This window comes from Danio rerio, chromosome 4 (assembly GCF_049306965.1).
Source record: "Danio rerio strain Tuebingen ecotype United States chromosome 4, GRCz12tu, whole genome shotgun sequence".
NCBI classification, from domain to species: Eukaryota; Metazoa; Chordata; class Actinopteri; order Cypriniformes; family Danionidae; genus Danio; species Danio rerio.
In genome coordinates this window covers 44,531,662-44,550,434 of record NC_133179.1, presented here as the reverse complement: position 1 = coordinate 44,550,434, position 18,773 = coordinate 44,531,662, and the positions used below count along the sequence as shown (strand labels likewise).

The 18,773-nt window shown below is 43.0% G+C and overlaps 10 non-coding genes and 1 pseudogene across 10 annotated transcripts; 10 read left to right on the top strand and 1 right to left on the bottom strand.

The window, feature by feature from the left end:
- The first annotated feature begins 1,985 nt into the window (after positions 1–1,985).
- On the top strand, positions 1,986–2,058 carry trnak-cuu (transfer RNA lysine (anticodon CUU)). Its single transcript has one exon. It is a non-coding gene; the product is annotated as a tRNA-Lys (tRNA).
- A 2,041-nt stretch (positions 2,059–4,099) lies between these two features.
- Positions 4,100–4,172, top strand: trnak-cuu (transfer RNA lysine (anticodon CUU)). Its single transcript has one exon. It is a non-coding gene; the product is annotated as a tRNA-Lys (tRNA).
- A 1,616-nt stretch (positions 4,173–5,788) lies between these two features.
- Positions 5,789–5,861, top strand: trnak-cuu (transfer RNA lysine (anticodon CUU)). Its single transcript has one exon. It is a non-coding gene; the product is annotated as a tRNA-Lys (tRNA).
- A 528-nt stretch (positions 5,862–6,389) lies between these two features.
- On the top strand, positions 6,390–6,463 carry trnan-guu (transfer RNA asparagine (anticodon GUU)). The gene has a single exon. It is a non-coding gene; the product is annotated as a tRNA-Asn (tRNA).
- Positions 6,464–6,813: 350 nt separating this feature from the next.
- trnan-guu (transfer RNA asparagine (anticodon GUU)) lies at positions 6,814–6,887 on the top strand. Its single transcript has one exon. It is a non-coding gene; the product is annotated as a tRNA-Asn (tRNA).
- A 590-nt stretch (positions 6,888–7,477) lies between these two features.
- Positions 7,478–7,550, top strand: trnak-cuu (transfer RNA lysine (anticodon CUU)). Its single transcript has one exon. It is a non-coding gene; the product is annotated as a tRNA-Lys (tRNA).
- Positions 7,551–8,927: 1,377 nt separating this feature from the next.
- On the top strand, positions 8,928–9,001 carry trnan-guu (transfer RNA asparagine (anticodon GUU)). The gene has a single exon. It is a non-coding gene; the product is annotated as a tRNA-Asn (tRNA).
- A 168-nt stretch (positions 9,002–9,169) lies between these two features.
- trnak-cuu (transfer RNA lysine (anticodon CUU)) lies at positions 9,170–9,242 on the top strand. The gene has a single exon. It is a non-coding gene; the product is annotated as a tRNA-Lys (tRNA).
- A 108-nt stretch (positions 9,243–9,350) lies between these two features.
- Positions 9,351–9,424, top strand: trnan-guu (transfer RNA asparagine (anticodon GUU)). Its single transcript has one exon. It is a non-coding gene; the product is annotated as a tRNA-Asn (tRNA).
- Positions 9,425–9,593: 169 nt separating this feature from the next.
- Positions 9,594–9,666, top strand: trnak-cuu (transfer RNA lysine (anticodon CUU)). Its single transcript has one exon. It is a non-coding gene; the product is annotated as a tRNA-Lys (tRNA).
- An 817-nt stretch (positions 9,667–10,483) lies between these two features.
- LOC101883803 (uncharacterized) lies at positions 10,484–18,355 on the bottom strand (annotated as a pseudogene).
- Positions 18,356–18,773: the final 418 nt, after the last annotated feature.

Sequence of the window (18,773 nt, the reverse complement as noted above, 5' to 3'; positions counted from 1 at the left end):
GACAAAGTTCCGCGTTTCTACCACTGTAGGTGACCTTTTACTAAGTCTCTGTGCCGCAATCGGTTAGCGCGTTAGGCTGTTAACTGAAAGGTTGGTGGTTCAATCCCACCCAGGGACGGATCAAGCATTTTGCTGCCTTGTAACTGCTAACATGTGCACTGGACATAGATCCTGGGCCACATTCTGTGCAGCGTTACAAGATGAAATCAGGATTTAGCAGAAGATTGTCACGGGTAGGGAAGGTATTGCTGTAAAGGGTTTCTGGTTCCTAAAAGAGTTTTTCATCAGCCCGGCTAGCTCTGTCGGTAGAGCATGAGACTCTTAATCTCAGGGTCTTGGGTTCGAGCCCCACGTTGGGCGTTTTTGTTACTTTTCTCTCTCTCTCCCAGCAAACTATCATTAGGGTTCAGGTAGCAGACTTTGAGACAAAGTTCCGCGTTTCTACCACTGTAGGTGACCTTTCAGTAAGTCTCTGTGGCGCTATCGGTTAGCGCGTTCGGCTGTTAACTGAAAGGTTGGTGGTTCAAGCCCACCCAGGGACGAATTAAGAATTTTGCTGCCTTGCAACTGCTAACATGTGCACTGGACATAGATCCTGGGCCACATTCTGTCCAGCGTTACAAGATGAAATCAGGATTTAGCAGAATATTGTCACGGGTAGGGAAGGTTTTACTGTAAACGGTCAATGGTTCCTAAAAGAGCTTCTCATCAGCCCGGCTAGCTCAGTCGGTAGAGCATGAGACTCTTAATGTCAGGGTGGTGGGTTCGAGCCCCACGTTCGGCGTTCCTGTTACTTTTCTCTCTCTCTCTCCCGGCAAACTTACATTAGGTTTTATGTAGCAGACTTTGAGACAAAGTTCCGCGTTTCTACCACTGTAGGTGACCTTTCACTAAGTCTCTGTGGCGCAATCGTTTAGCGCGTTCGGCTGTTAACTGAAAGGTTGGTGGTTGAAGCCCACCCAGGGACGAATTAGGCATTTTGCTGCCTTGCAACTGCTAAACCGTGTACTGGGCATATATCCTGGGCCACATTCTGTCCAGCGTTACAAGATGAAATCAGGATTTAGCAGAACATTGTCACGGGTAGGGAAGGTATTACTGTAAACGGTTTCTAGCTCCTAAAAGAGCTTTTCATCAGCCCCGCTAGCTCAGTCGATAAAGCATGAGACTCTTAATCTCAGCGTAGTGGGTTAGAGCCCCACATTGGGCGTTTCTGTTACCTCTCTTTCTCTCAGCAAACTATCATTAGGGTTGATATAGCAGACCTTTTGAGACAAAGTTCCGCGTTTCTACCACTGTAGGTGACCTTTCACTAAGTCTCTGTGGCGCAATTGGTTAGCGCGTTAGGATGTTAACTGAAAGGTTGGTGGTTCAAACCCACCCAGGGATGGATCAAGCATTTTGCTGCCTTGTAACTGCTAACACGTGCACTGGACATAGATCCTGGGCCACATTCTGCCCAGCATTACAAGACGAAATCAGGATTTAGCAGAACATTGTCACGGGTAGGGAAGGTATTACTGTAAACAGTGTTTAGCTCTTAAAAGTTTATCTCATCAGCCCGGCTACCTCAGTCGGTAGAGCATGAGACTCTTAATGTCAGGGTCGTGGGTTCGAGCCCCACGTTGGGCGTTCCTGTTATTTTTCTCTCTCTCTCCCAGCAAACTTACATTAGGGTTCATGTAGCAGACCTTTTGAGACAAAGTTCAGCGTTTCTACCACTGTAGGTGACCTTTCGCTAAGTCTCTGTGGCGCAATCGTTTAGCGCGTTAGGCTGTTAACTGAAAGGTTGGTAGTTCAAGCCCACCCAGGGACGAGTTAGGCATTTTGCTGCCTTGCAACTGCTAACATGTGCACTGGACATAGATCCTGGGCCACATTCTGTGCAGCGTTACAAGATGAAATCAGGATTTAGCAGAAGATTGTCACGGGTAGGGAAGGTATTGCTGTAAACGGTTTCTGGTTCCTAAAAGAGCTTTTCAACAGCCCGGCTAGCTCAGTCGGTAGAGCATGAGACTCTTAATCTCAGGGTCGTGGGTTCGAGCCCCACGTTGGGCGTTTTTGTTACTTTTCTCTCTCTCTCCCAGCAAACTTACATTAGGGTTCAGGTAGCAGACTTTGAGACAAAGTTCCGCGTTTCTACCACTGTAGGTGACTTTTCAGTAAGTCTCTTTGGCGCAATCGGTTAGCGCGTTCGGCTGTTAACTGAAAGGTTGGTGGTTCAAGCCCTCCCAGGTACGAATTAGGCATTTTGCTGCCTTGCAACTGCTAACATGTGCACTGGACATAGATCCTGGGCCACATTCTGTCCAGCGTTACAAGATGAAATCAGGATTTAGCAGAAGATTGTCACGGGTAGGGAAGGTTTTACTGTAAACGGTTTCTGGTTCCTAAAAGAGCTTCTCATCAGCCCGGCTAGCTCAGTCGGTAGAGCATGAGACTCTTAATGTCAGGGTGGTGGGTTCGAGCCCCACGTTGGGCGTTTTTGTTACTTTTCTCTCTCTCTCCCAGCAAACTTACATTAGGGTTCATGTAGCAGACTTTGAGACAAAGTTCCGCGTTTCTACCACTGTAGGTGACCTTTCAGTAAGTCTCTGTGGCGCAATCGGTTAGCGCGTTTGGCTGTTAACTGAAAGGTTGGTGGTTGAAGCCCACCCAGGGACGAATTAGGCATTTTGCTGCCTTGCAACTGCTAAACCGTGCACTGGGCATATATCCTGGGCCACATTCTGTCCAGCGTTACAAGATGAAATCAGGATTTAGCAGAACATTGTCACGGGTAGAGAAGGTATTACTGTAAACGGTTTCTAGCTCCTAAAAGAGCTTTTCATCAGCCCCGCTAGCTCAGTCGATAAAGCATGAGACTCTTAATCCCAGCGTAGTGGGTTAGAGCCCCACATTGGGCGTTTCTGTTACCTCTCTTTCTCTCAGCAAACTATCATTAGGGTTCATATAGCAGACCTTTTGAGACAAAGTTCCCGTTTCTACCACTGTAGGTGACCTTTCACTAAGTCTCTGTGGCGCAATTGGTTAGCGCGTTAGGATGTTAACTGAAAGGTTGGTGGTTCAAACCCACCCAGGGACGGAACAAGCATTTTGCTGCCTTGTAACTGCTAACACGTGCACTGGACATAGATCCTGGGCCACATTCTGCCCAGCATTACAAGACGAAATCAGGATTTAGCAGAACATTGTCACGGGTAGGGAAGGTATTACTGTAAACGGTTTCTGGTTCCTAAAAGAGCTTCTCATCAGCCCGGCTAGCTCAGTCGGTAGAGCATGAGACTCTTAATGTCAGGGTGGTGGGTTCGAGCCCCACGTTGGGCGTTCCTGTTACTTTTCTCTCTCTCTCCCGGCAAACTTACATTAGGTTTTATGTAGCAGACTTTGAGACAAAGTTCCGCGTTTCTACCACTGTAGGTGACCTTTCACTAAGTCTCTGTGGCGCAATCGGTTAGCGCGTTTGGCTGTTAACTGAAAGGTTGGTGGTTGAAGCCCACCCAGGGACGAATTAGGCATTTTGCTGCCTTGCAACTGCTAAACCGTGCACTGGGCATATATCCTGGGCCACATTCTGTCCAGCGTTACAAGATGAAATCAGGATTTAGCAGAACATTGTCACGGGTAGGGAAGGTATTACTGTAAACGGTTTCTAGCTCCTAAAAGAGCTTTTCATCAGCCCCGCTAGCTCAGTCGATAAAGCATGAGACTCTTAATCCCAGCGTAGTGGGTTAGAGCCCCACATTGGGCGTTTCTGTTACCTCTCTTTCTCTCAGCAAACTATCATTAGGGTTCATATAGCAGACCTTTTGAGACAAAGTTCCCGTTTCTACCACTGTAGGTGACCTTTCACTAAGTCTCTGTGGCGCAATTGGTTAGCGCGTTAGGGTGTTAACTGAAAGGTTGGTGGTTCAAACCCACCCAGGGACGGGTCAAGCATTTTGCTGCCTTGTAACTGCTAACACGTGCACTGGACATAGATCCTGGGCCACATTCTGCCCAGCATTACAAGACAAAATCAGGATTTAGCAGAACATTGTCACGGGTAGGGAAGGTATTACTGTAAACAGTGTTTAGCTCTTAAAAGTTTATCTCATCAGCCCGGCTACCTCAGTCGGTAGAGCATGAGACTCTTAATCTCAGGGTCGTGGGTTCGAGCCCCACGTTGGGCGTTTTTGTTACTTTTCTCTCTCTCTCCCAGCAAACTTACATTAGGGTTCAGGTAGCAGACTTTGAGACAAAGTTCCGCGTTTCTACCACTGTAGGTGACCTTTCAGTAAGTCTCTTTGGTGCAATCGGTTAGCGCGTTCGGCTGTTAACTGAAAGGTTGGTGGTTCAAGCCCACCCAGGTACGAATTAGGCATTTTGCTGCCTTGCAACTGCTAACACGTGCACTGGACATAGATCCTGGGCCACATTCTGTCCAGCGTTACAAGATGAAATCAGGATTTAGCAGAACATTGTCACGGGTAGGAAGGTATTACTGTAAACGGTTTCTGGTTCCTAAAAGAGCTTCTCATCATCCCCGCTAGCTCAGTCGATAGAGCATAAGACTCTTAATCTCAGCGTCGTGGGTTAGAGCCCCACATTGGGTGTTTCTGTTACCTCTCATTCTCTCAGCAAACTATCATTAGGGTTCATATAGCAGACCTTTTGAGACAAAGTTCCGTGTTTCTACCACTGTAGGTGACCTTTCACTAAGTCTCTGTGCCGCAATCGGTTAGCGCGTTAGGCTGTTAACTGAAAGGTTGGTGGTTCAAGCCCACCCAGGGACGGATCAAGCATTTTGCTGCCTTGTAACTGCTAACATGTGCACTGGACATAGATCCTGGGCCACATTCTGTGCAGCGTTACAAGATGAAATCAGGATTTAGCAGAAGATTGTCACGGGTAGGGAAGGTATTGCTGTAAAGGGTTTCTGGTTCCTAAAAGAGCTTTTCATCAGCCCCGCTAGCTCAGTCGATAAAGCATGAGACTCTTAATCTCAGCGTAGTGGGTTAGAGCCCCACATTGGGCGTTTCTGTTACCTCTCTTTCTCTCAGCAAACTATCATTAGGGTTCATATAGCAGACCTTTTGAGACAAAGTTCCGCGTTTCTACCACTGTAGGTGACCTTTAACTAAGTCTCTGTGGCGCAATTGGTTAGCGCGTTAGGATGTTAACTGAAAGGCTGGTGGTTCAAACCCACCCAGGGACGGATGAAGCATTTTGCTGCCTTGTAACTGCTAACACGTGCACTGGACATAGATCCTGGGCCACATTCTGCCCAGCATTACAAGACGAAATCAGGATTTAGCAGAACATTGTCACGGGTAGGAAGGTATTACTGTAAACGGTTTCTGGTTCCTAAATGAGCTTTTCATCAGCCCGGCTAGCTCTGTCGGTAGAGCATGAGACTCTTAATCTCAGGGTTGTGGGTTCGAGCCCTACGTTTGGCGTTCCTGTTATTCTTCTCTCTCTCTCCCAGTAAACTTACATTAGGGTTCATGTAGCAGACTTTGAGACAAAGTTCCGCGTTTCTACCACTGTAGGTGACCTTTCACTAAGTCTCTGTGGAGCAATCGGTTAGCGCGTTTGGCTGTTAACTGAAAGGTTGGTGGTTCAAGCCCACCCAGGGACGAATTAGGCATTTTGCTGCCTTGCAACTGCTAACACGTGCACTGGACATAGATCCTGGGCCACATTCTGTCCAGCGTTACAAGATGAAATCAGGATTTAGCAGAAGATTGTCACGGGTAGGAAGGTTTTACTGTAAACGGTTTCTGGTTCCTAAAAGAGCTTCTCATCAGCCCGGCTAGCTCAGTCGGTAGAGCATGAGACTCTTAATCTCAGGGTCGTGGGTTCGAGCCCCACGTTGGGTGTTCCTGTTACTTTTCTCTCTCCCAGCAAACTTACATAAGGTTTCATGTAGCAGACTTTGAGACAAAGTTACGCGTTTCTACCACTGTAGGTGACTTTTCACTAAGTCTCTGTGGCGCAACCGGTTAGCGCGTTCGGCTGTTAACTGAAAGGTTGGTGGTTGAAGCCCACCCAGGGACGAATTAGGCATTTTGCTGCCTTGCAACTGCTAACACGTGCACTGGACATAGATCCTGTGCCACATTCTGTCCAGCGTTACAAGATGAAATCAGGATTTAGCAGAATATTGTCACGGGTAGGGAAGGTATTACTGTAAACGGTTTCTGGTTCCTAAAAGAGCTTCTCATCAGCCCGGCTAGCTCAGTCGGTAGAGCATGAGACTCTTAATGTCAGGGTGGTGGGTTCGAGCCCCACGTTGGGCGTTACTGTTACTTTTCTCTCTCTCTCCCGGCAAACTTACATTAGGGTTTATGTAGCAGACTTTGAGACAAAGTTCCGCGTTTCTACCACTGTAGGTGACCTTTCACTAAGTCTCTGTGGCGCAATCGGTTAGCGCGTTCGGCTGTTAACTGAAAGGTTGGTGGTTCAAGCCCACCCAGGGACGAGTTAGGCATTTTGCTGCCTTGCAACTGCTAACATGTGCACTGGACATAGATCCTGGGCCACATTCTGTCCAGCGTTACAAGATGAAATCAGGATTTAGCAGAATATTGTTACGGGTAGGGAAGGTATTACTGTAAACGGTTTCTGGTTCCTAAAAGAGCTTCTCATCAGCCCGGCTAGCTCAGTCGGTAGAGCATGAGACTCTTAATGTCAGGGTGGTGGGTTCGAGCCCCACGTTGGGCGTTCCTGTTACTTTTCTCTCTCTCTCCCGGCAAACTTACATTAGGTTTTATGTAGCAGACTTTGAGACAAAGTTCCGCGTTTCTACCACTGTAGGTGACCTTTCACTAAGTCTCTGTGGCGCAATCGGTTAGCGCGTTCGGCTGTTAACTGAAAGGTTGGTGGTTCAAGCCCACCCAGGGACGAATTAGGCATTTTGCTGCCTTGCAACTGCTAAACCGTGCACTGGGCATATATCCTGGGCCACATTCTGTCCAGCGTTACAAGATGAAATCAGGATTTAGCAGAACATTGTCACGGGTAGGGAAGGTATTACTGTAAACGGTTTCTAGCTCCTAAAAGAGCTTTTCATCAGCCCCGCTAGCTCAGTCGATAAAGCATGAGACTCTTAATCTCAGCGTAGTGGGTTAGAGCCCCACATTGGGCGTTTCTGCTACCTCTCTTTCTCTCAGCAAACTATCATTAGGGTTCATATAGCAGACCTTTTGAGACAAAGTTCCCGTTTCTACCACTGTAGGTGACCTTTCACTAAGTCTCTGTGGCGCAATTGGTTAGCGCGTTAGGATGTTAACTGAAAGGTTGGTGGTTCAAACCCACCCAGGGACGGATCAAGCATTTTGCTGCCTTGTAACTGCTAACACGTGCACTGGACATAGATCCTGGGCCACATTCTGCCCAGCATTACAAGACGAAATCAGGATTTAGCAGAACATTGTCACGGGTAGGGAAGGTATTACTGTAAACAGTGTTTAGCTCTTAAAAGTTTATCTCATCAGCCCGGCTATCTCAGTCGGTAGAGCATGAGACTCTTAATCTCAGGGTCGTGGGTTCGAGCCCCACGTTGGGCGTTTTTGTTACTTTTCTCTCTCTCTCCCAGCAAACTTATATTAGGGTTCAGGTAGCAGACTTTGAGACAAAGTTCCGCGTTTCTACCACTGTAGGTGACCTTTCAGTAAGTCTCTTTGGTGCAATCGGTTAGCGCGTTCGGCTGTTAACTGAAAGGTTGGTGGTTCAAGCCCACCCAGGTACGAATTAGGCATTTTGCTGCCTTGCAACTGCTAACACGTGCACTGGACATAGATCCTGGGCCACATTCTGTCCAGCGTTACAAGATGAAATCAGGATTTAGCAGAACATTGTCACGGGTAGGAAGGTATTACTGTAAACGGTTTCTGGTTCCTAAAAGAGCTTCTCGTCATCCCCGCTAGCTCAGTCGATAGAGCATGAGACTCTTAATCTCAGCGTCGTGGGTTAGAGCCCCACATTGGGCGTTTCTGTTACCTCTCATTCTCTTAGCAAACTATCATTAGGGTTCATATAGCAGACCTTTTGAGACAAAGTTCCGCGTTTCTACCACTGTAGGTGCCCTTTCACTAAGTCTCTGTGCCGCAATCGGTTAGCGCGTTAGGCTGTTAACTGAAAGGTTGGTGGTTCAAGCCCACCCAGGGACGGATCAAGCATTTTGCTGCCTTGTAACTGCTAACATGTGCACTGGACATAGATCCTGGGCCACATTCTGTGCAGCGTTACAAGATGAAATCAGGATTTAGCAGAAGATTGTCACGGGTAGGGAAGGTATTGCTGTAAAGGGTTTCTGGTTCCTAAAAGAGCTTTTCATCAGCCCGGCTAGCTCTGTCGGTAGAGCATGAGACTCTTAATCTCAGGGTCGTGGGTTCGAGCCCTACGTTTGGCGTTCCTGTTATTCTTCTCTCTCTCTCCCAGTAAACTTACATTAGGGTTCATGTAGCAGACTTTGAGACAAAGTTCCGCGTTTCTACCACTGTAGGTGACCTTTCACTAAGTCTCTGTGGAGCAATCGGTTAGCGCGTTCGGCTGTTAACTGAAAGGTTGGTGGTTCAAGCCCACCCAGGGACGAATTAGGCATTTTGCTGCCTTGCAACTGCTAAACCGTGCACTGGGCATATATCCTGGGCCACATTCTGTCCAGCGTTACAAGATGAAATCAGGATTTAGCAGAATATTGTCACGGGTAGGGAAGGTATTACTGTTAACAGTGTCTAGTTCTAGTGGTGACTCCTCATTCGCCTGCCTAGCTCAGTCGGTAGAGCATGAGACTCTTAATGTCAGGGTCGTGGGTTCGAGCCCTACGTTTGGCGTTCCTGTTATTCTTCTCTCTCTCTCCCAGTAAACTTACATTAGGGTTCATGTAGCAGACTTTGAGACAAAGTTCCGCGTTTCTACCACTGTAGGTGACCTTTCACTAAGTCTCTGTGGCGCAATCGGTTAGCGCGTTCGGCTGTTAACTGAAAGGTTGGTGGTTCAAGCCCACCCAGGGACGAATTAGGCATTTTGCTGCCTTGCAACTGCTAACACGTGCACTGGACATAGATCCTGGGCCACATTCTGTCCAGCGTTACAAGATGAAATCAGGATTTAGCAGAAGATTGTCACGGGTAGGAAGGTTTTACTGTAAACGGTTTCTGGTTCCTAAAAGAGCTTATCATCAGCCCGGCTAGCTCAGTCGGTAGAGCATGAGACTCTTAATCTCAGGGTCGTGGGTTCGAGCCCCACGTTGGGCGTTCCTGTTACTTTTCTCTCTCTCTCCCAGCAAACTTACATTAGGGTTAATGTAGCAGACTTTGAGACAAAGTTCCGCGTTTCTACCACTGTAGGTGACCTTTCACTAAGTCTCTGTGGCGCAATCGGTTAGCGCGTTCGGCTGTTAACTGAAAGGTTGGTGGTTCAAGCCCACCCAGGGACGAATTAGGCATTTTGCTGCCTTGCAACTGCTAACACGTGCACTGGACATAGATCCTGGGCCACATTCTGTCCAGCGTTACAAGATGAAATCAGGATTTAGCAGAAGATTGTCACGGGTAGGGAAGGTATTGCTGTTAAGAGTGTCTAGTTCTAGTGGGGACTCCTCATCCGCCTGGCTAGCTCAGTCGGTAGAGCATGAGACTCTTAATCTCAGGGTCGTGGGTTCGGGCCCCACGTTGGGCGTTTCTGTTACTTTTCTCTCTCTCTCTCAGCAAACTTACATTAGGGTTCATATAGCAGACCATTTGAGACAAAGTTCCACGTTTCTACCACTGTAGGTGACTTTTCACTAAGTCTCTGTGGCACAATCGGTTAGCGCGTTCGGCTGTTAACTGAAAGGTTGGTGGTTCAAGCCCACCCAGGGATGGATCAATCATTTTGCTGCCTTGCTACTGCTAACACGTGCACTGGACAAAGATCCTGGGCCACATTCTGTCCAGCGTTACAAGATGAAATCAGGATTTAGCAGAACATTGTCATGGGTAGGGAAGGTATCACTGTTAACAGTGTCTAGACAAAGTTCCGCGTTTCTACCACTGTAGGTGACCATTCCCTAAGTCTCTGTGGCAACATTATGAAGCTGCAGGCCCCGAGACCCAACCGCATGCTCAGACCTGCTCGCTCAGACCAGCACTTCCAGACCTATCGTTTTCTCAGACAGTGCCACCTGCTGTTGGAAAAATTGCCTAACCTGAATTCATTGATTTATAAATTGTAAATTACACTATTTTTCTACTATAAAATATTGCACTATGATTGAATACATTATTATATAAAATATTAAACATACTAGATTATGATTTAATGCATTAAGTCTGTTGTATTTTAATTAACTGTATTTGTAAATAGATATTGTTCAGTTACTTAAATATTTTCAGTCATTTGTTTTTGTTGTTGTTTTTTGTTTTTAAATCATTAAGGATTTATCAAACTCTTTAGTATTGAGTTGAGGGAATGAACATTATCTTATTATTCACAGAATAAATGATAGTACTCGGAGTAATTTTCTCACACCAAACTTTATTTTTTTATACATTTTCATGAGGTCCTACAAGTCATCGAGCTGTAAAAAATGCAGAGAAAAATTGTGAAAAACAATACTTGGATTGATAATGTATTTATTACATATAAAATAAAATAAAATGCTTTACATTTTTGTTGGGGAGATTTTTCATTTCTCAAGCAATTCTTCTGTTAAATTCCTCAACTTCACTAAAAAAAAATAAATGCTGTTGTCAGAAATTGTGTTTAACATAAAAACTTAACAGCTTTTATACCAAAAAAAAAAATGTAAACATACCTTGCGTGATAAATGGGGCCCTGGAGGAAGACATCTTCAGCCTCCTGCCAAGACAAGCCTTGTAACTCGGAAATGCCATGAGTTATGGCCTGTACAAACATACAGATAAACCAATTAATAAAATAAAACACACACTGCAGAACATAAGCATGCTCATGTACATACATGTTTTGTGATTACCTCTGGGAGGAGACATCCACAAATGAACTCCACCTCATCATTGAAGGTCAGCTGTGTTTTGGTTTTATTAAGAATTCCTCTGATGTAGTCACAAATGATTGACTGGGACTGCTCATTCTCAATGTAGACAGGCACTTGAGAACGGGGTTTAGTGGAAACCAATTTGACCTTTTCCCACCGAGTATATCCTTTGGGCCATAGAAGGAAATTATATTTCATATGTAAATGCACAAGTAATTAATTATATTTGGCAAATAATAGTTAAATTGTCACTTGACTATATTTAAGTCAACCATACTCAGAGTCTAGAGGAGTATTTAAAGTGGAACCATCTATACCACCAAATGCTGCTCTGCTGATTTTGATGTGATAATCAAGTCCACCAATCTTTTGTCATTCCTTTCCCGATCTTGAACTGCTTGGACATGTGCCGGAAGATTGGATGTGGTTTTTCTTTTCACCCTAAAAAGGAGCAGAATCTTTCCATCCAAGACACTTCTTGCCTCCTCAGTCCAGAAAGCAAATCTGTGCCCATAGCTTTTAATAACAAGACAAGACAAAATCCATAATTACTGTGTAATGAGGAGACTGTCACGGAGGGATCCATTATGTAGTATTTATTAATCACAACTTCACTCAAACACACAATATGCACCGGAGTGCACACACACATCCACAGTAGTAGTATGGGTATCAAGACTGATGATGAACAGACACAGAGTGAGTTACCAGGCATGAGTGGAAGGGAGTGAGCGAGAACCAGGATCCGTTATGCAGGCTTGGGTCAAGGGCAGGCAGCAAGGATCAGAGTCCGTATAACAGGCGTGGTTCGTGGGCAGGCAGAGAGAGAGTCAGAGTCCGTATAACAAGTGTGGGTCGTGGGCAGGCAGAGAGAGAGTCAGAGTCCGTATAACAAGCGTGGGTCCTGGGCAGGCAGAAGGCGAAGCAAAGTAAGAGACAGGCTGGAGTCGTGCACAGGAGATCAGGCTGGAGATAATGCTCAGAAATGCTGGCCGGGGCTAAACAAGACTTCGCCTTGAACGAGTGTTTGAGTGCGGCTTATAAGAGGTACGTGGGTCATTAGCCAGATTCCAATCAGGTGTATGCGCAATCAGTGTAGATGGATTACGTAATGCTAAAAGTCCGGAGATGGTGGCCTCTGCTGGCCAGCGAGGGGAGTTACTGGGACCGAGTCGGTGACATACTGGTCACCGGTAAAAGAGATTTTAAGTATGTTTTGTTATTCATGTTACAAGTTGTTGTATTGACACAATATAAATTTTTAATTTTACAGATTTACAAGAAGAATAAATAAATACTGACATACCCATCAGTTTGAAATTGTTCCATGAGTAGAAGGCACCACCACTGACGGATGATAGGTATATCCATCTGAAAGAAAGACTGTTTAGTCTGACAGTTAACCAACATGTTTTTGTTAATACATGATGTTGGGTGTGCTTGCAATAACCATGCCCCTTTTTTTAAAAGATATGTTGCTTAGAAGAAAGCAAGATAATATACACTAAAATAGTTACATTTTAGCTATGATTAAAAAAAGCACCAACAAAATAAAGTTACATAAATAATAAAATAATACCTCCTGGAATTGAAACCCAATGCCACACACCATTGAGAGGGTGTACTGAAAAGAGAGAAGCCACAGTCATTTACAATGTTTACAAAATCTTCAAATCAATTAACTTAATTTATATCTTACCATGAGTACAAAAACACCACAATCATTCCCTCTTGTCTGACGTGGCAAAGCCTAAAATAGGCAAAGCAAATCAATTTTATTTTAGAATAATGTACAAAAAATTTAATTGTTGTAAAAGCCAAATAATATTTTTTTTAAGTTGATTCCTCACTGGAAAATCATATCCAGTCTTTTCAGACCATGTCCCATGACCCACTTGGTAAGCAATTTTCCTGTAAACAAAACATATTAGTAATACTAACAATTACCGCTCACCTCAACTCTAGAACACCATGCATAAAAAAGGATAGATGAACATAGCCAGAAGTTTAAGAAACGGCTATAGGAACGTAGCCAAAAGTGACAGAACTATAATACACGGTTAGGAAATAAATAGAAATGGCTATAGGAACGTAGCCATATATCACAAAAAGGCTGAAACATGTCTTAGTTTATTGATAGACCTAAAAATTGCCCTGTATTCCTCATCTCCAAATCATGATTCATGCTCTGCATACAGAGAGTCTAAAAACACCATCTCTCTTCGAAGCGGCATCATTATCTATAATGTTAAAGGTGTAAAAATATTTCATTTGAACATTATTGCTTCTTCCAAGATTTTTCAGTGTTTTATTTTAGAAACACACACATTGCAATACCAATTAATGTATGCACTAGACATTTCAATATTTTCTTACACAGACAACAAAGCGGTCTGGTCCATTGGCATTTGTCCATGCTGGAAAGGCTAACAGGTCTTTCAAGTCTGCATCTTCCTAGAATTGATCAGGACAGTTATGTCGTTTAATTTAGGTTGTACTTCTCACACAGTAAATACAGTATATACACGCACCGGTAATCCAGTAACAATGTTGTTAGGAGTTTCTTTCCACACAGGGACAACATAAAAGTCCTCAATGTATATGTCCTTGCCCTACATGAATAAAAAGAAACTGTTGACAATGACATGAACATTTTCACACAGTTTAGAAATTGTTTTTTTTTTTTTAAATTTGGATCAAGTTAAAACAATCTATATAAATATTATGTTTTATAGTACATACAATTTGTCGAGCCATTTCACAAATAAGCGTCATGCAGGCGTTTCCAATCTGCAATAAATACTTTGATAAGTCAATGTTTTTAATAAAAAAAAGTTTTAATAAAAAAACAGACTGCTTACATGGGAGTCCATGTCCCTCAACAATCCAAGGCTCCAAAATTCTTCTCGAATAAGGCACACTTGCCCCTCCTTCACAATTATTTCACTGCCAGGGCGATTTCGGTCCAGCACATAATCAAGCTGTAATAATAATAACAATAAATATGTGTGTGTGTGTGTGTGCGTTTGTATGTAATGGTAATTGTTCACCAGTTTCTCTTGTAATGGATGCCAGTACCTCTCCCAAGGCTTAGTAGGTTCCAAAAAATTCAGAAGAGTGGTAGGTTTACAAGCTGTTTTTTTCTGTAATTGGTACTGATGACAGAGGAGATGTGACTGATGTTATGCCTGGTGATGCAGCGGTCGTTTGTAAAGTCACAATATTTTCTGGCAGTGCTGTCAGTGGTCCTTAGAGTACATTAAAGCATCAAAATGAGAAAATAACACATAATAATTAGTGAACAGAAACTTGACACTGAGCAACTGGAAAGAACAGTCAAATTACCAAGTGACATGTCCATGCATTTCTCTGTGGAGGATGGATTTTCTATAAATGCAAATATACACATAAGTACAGTTATGGATGAAGTGATGTATTTGTTACAAAGTAAGGGAAACATTACCTAACACAACCTGGCTGTGGTCATTCATGTGAATGTTTGTGTTGAATTCCTTTTTTATGTCATGAAGACGTTTCTCGTTTTTTCTGACATTGTAATGGTGGATGATGTTTCGCATGAGGAAAACATGTGTGGATGGCAATGCCATGTTCATAAAGTAGTTATTTTTCTTTAGCTTTGAAAAAAGCTGTTCTGCAGCCTGACTGTTAACTTTGCCAGCTAGTTAAGGCACAAGACGAAGCTTCCTCAGTGAATCATGAGGATCTTTTGTGTTGTCTTCGTGAAAGCGGTCATACAGAACTTAGTGTTCTGCAGAACCAGTTATTGGATGACCATCCGGATCTGGACTTTGCTTTTTTGCAGTGAGCCATGGCAGAGTTACCTGTAATTTTCCTGATTTTGCTTTTGCAATATTTTCAGTGGTTGGTTCGAGTAACCTTCCCTCGAAAGGTGTGAAAGTTATGGGTTGCCTCAAATTTGTGTGGGTGGACAGTCCACGGGCAAAGTCATAAATAACAACATTAGGCAGATGCTTCCAAGACAGAAGCATATCTGCAAAATCCCGTGGACTTTCTGCTCGCAGATTACATTTTATACTGTAAACTATGCCACAAGGACACATGATGACAGCCCAACCTCCTGGAACAGACAAAAAAGATAAGCAAATAGTTAAGAAAACATAATCAAATCCCATTAATGACTTTGGGACTTAAATTACCATAGGTTATGATGGAGGGCAGTGGCATTAACCTTAACAAAGTATACTTTTAAAAAATTTAAAGATGCAGTGCCTCAGAGATGTAAATACACTCCCCCACACGGAAAGCAACAATACACTCTGGTGTCAGACGAGGCCACCTCCAACACCCCTCAGAGCTGTACACCACCAGTCACTTCCCAATCAGTGCCAAGCAGAAAACAGGACCCATTATGTCTATGTGACTTTGTACATTTCTGATTTATTTGTAATATTTTAATGTGCAACATTGAGGTTTACCTGAAGCAGCCCAAATCTTTTCAAAAACCTTGTCATAGGCCTCCCTTGACCTCATCTCCTCCGAAAGTCGCAGGAGTAGATCTGTGCGAGAGCCTTTGGCATCTAAACCACACTCTTGACACAGTCCTCTTATCACTCCCACCTATCACATAAAACACACATGTTAAATGAAATGCCAACACTGACAAATAATACATATAATTAGCATTAAATATTTTACTTTCTGTTTTGAAAGTTCGTCCTTTAAGCGATCTTCAGAGACAGTTATTTCTGTTCGTTCTGCAGTTTTTGCTTTGTGCACTTTCTCAAATTCAGTGTTGAGAACAACATTCGCTATGCGAGTCTTACTCCCGATCCAGGGTGCCCAAAAGTTGTAACTAGGTGTAACACAAAATGGATTGTTTTTTTGACCTTTAGGACAAATAAACATGTTAGTACATCAGTTAATTTAGATTGTACTCCTGAAAACACTTATGAAATTAAATAATGATGACATGCCATTCCTGATATAATAAATTTCCTTACTTGAAAAAAATCCTTGAGCAATTCGTTCTTCTGTCAGTGCCTTCCAAACATATCTAAATCCACCTCTCCATTAAAATCTTGTGGAGGCTGTGAAAGATCACGCACTAAAGAAAATAAATACATACTATAAACTTACTAATAGTTTCACTAATAAGACTTACCTCTCTGCAGTAAAAAGGAAAGATACAGGTGACATGAAAGACACAGATGGATGGTCACCACAGGAGACACATGAATACTTGTATTCATGGTCAGTTAGGGCCTCAAAATGCAGATAGCCGTGGAGAAGAGTAACTGCTGAGGGGAACTGTACACCTGTAGTTATCTCTAAGTACTCCACTACTCTGCTGACTGCTGTATGCACCTATGATAAAGAAATCACAGTTAATCAGTACTTATATAGGCAAGGCAAGGCAAGGCAAGTTTATTTATATAGCACATTTCATACACAATGGTAATTCAAAGTGCTTTACATAAACAAGAATAAAAGAGACAAGTATAAGAAAATAAAAACAAAGAATAAAAATGATTTAAAAAACAGTTAAAAACAGAAAACATAATAGTGTGAACTGTCGGACGTAGCACAGTGCTCATTCAGTAAAGGCACAGCTAAACAGATGTGTTTTAAGTCTTGATTTGAATGTGCCTAATGTTGCCTAACATAAAATCAACACTATGAAGAAATCCTATTGTTGTAAAAAATAATATATTGTATAACATATAATATATGTATTGTATAACGATTACCTGCAACAGGTTTCTTATGGTGAGGCAGAGAGAGAGTTCAAGGAGGACATGGTCATTGAAGTTATGCAAACCATTAGCCCACTCTTGGTAACGGTACACCATTCCACAGAAAGGACAGAATTTGGAGTAAGTTGAAATATCTGCAGATACAGAATGTAAAATAAATGGTTTAGTATCTTTTTCATAATTAAAATAAAATAAAATATGTAAGTAACAATTATCCACCTTGGACAATTCCTGTAGTTGTAAGAATTTTCTCTTTACGTGTAATGCAGACAGGATCACTGAGCAATGTGCGGTCTGAGCAGTGGTAGCACATTGTCTCATCAGGGATTAGGTGTTTTGGAAATTCCTTATAGTCTGAAGAAAGCCTCAAATGACTGGGAATAGTAGATGGTAGCTTTTTATTCATTAAGATGTATTCTACTATGCTCTGTACTTTAGCAATGTCCTTTGGAGGGTAATTCTCACTTTCATCACTTTCCTCCATCGCTGCTGCCTGAAATTCTTCAGCGCCTTCAGTGCTCCGAACTTTTCGGAAGAGTTCAGGGTGAATTTGACAGAGATGCCATTTTGCTATGTATTTATGGGTACATGATCTCTGGGTTTTTGCACAGGGACAGTGCCATGAATTCTTCTTGGTGTCATATGATACCATGACTCTGCCCAGTCTACTATAATATGATATATTAGGCTCGTAGACCGATATGAACCTTTTTGTTGGTGGGACTCCAATCTTGGATTCAACTGACAGTGGTGCATTTTCTTCTTGGGCTAGTTTTTGACGATTTACACACTGTTTTATTTGGTCCTGCCCAAACCACTTGCTTTTAACCATTTTTTAAAAACTTTCTTCTGTGAGTGAAGGTGAGGTTAAAATGTTTTGCAGTATGAAACTGACCGGAGGTGAACACATTGGTATGACAGCAGTCCACTTCTCCAAGCCAACTCCATATTAGTCTGGCACTCATTTAATTCACATGAAACACGATGTGGTTCCCCCCATATTTTTATTTGCACATGGAGTGGAGTAGCAGCTCCATGAAAACATTTGTGGACCATATAGACTCCATTCTGAGGGTCTATGCACTCACTGTCAAGATGAGATGAGGAAGTGATGTCCATCATTTTTGGGGTGTGTTTACGTTCTATATGTCTTTTTAAATTTTTATAGTGGCATATCAAATCACATTTGGGACATTGCTTTAGTTGCTTTGGTTTTTTCCGACAATTTTTTTTAAGGGCCTAGAAATGCCAGAAGTGGTGGGCAGAGCCATGTCAGTGGATAGAGGCACATGTGTGGCGGGCAGAGCCGTGGCAGTGGAGAGAGGCACATGTGTGGCAGGCAGAGCCGTGTCAATGGAGAGAGGCACATGTGTGGCGGGCAGAGCCGTGGCAGTGGAGAGAGGCACATGTGTGGCGGGCAGAGCCGTGGCAGTGGAGAGAGGCACATGTGTGGCGGGCAGAGATGTGGCAAAAGTTGTGGTGGCTTTAGTATGAGGGGTTGGTGGTTGTTGTTTTTGTTTGCAGAGTCCTAAATGTTTAACAAAATCAGGTTTTCTTAAAATGGTTGATTTGCAGAAGAGGCAGTGATAATGTGGCTGACTTCTGCAGAGGCGTCCACATCTGTGTATTGTAAATTCTGAAAAAAAAAGCAGTATAAGATTGCACTTTAAGTTTTCTTACAATTTTTCACTATAATAAGATGTACATTTTCAAATATTTCCTTCATGCTGGACTGATCTATTAAAATGTGCCTGCAGATGTGATTGCACTTTTTTCAATCGTGTTGGTTGGAAAACCGAGATATCACAAAATGGACAATGAAAATATGTGCAGCATTCGGTGCACTGTACAGGTACTGGCAGAGACCCCCCTTTTTGAATTGTAATATCCATCTAGGAAAAACATACACAAGTCACAAGCAAATTATATTTGTTTTAACCTAAGAGAGCTCATATTGTAAATGTTATGCAGATTAATTGATATTTTGATTTCCAGAGATCTTATTTACAATTATTAAACTGTTATTGTGTTACTGTTATTGTCTGTACCACTTT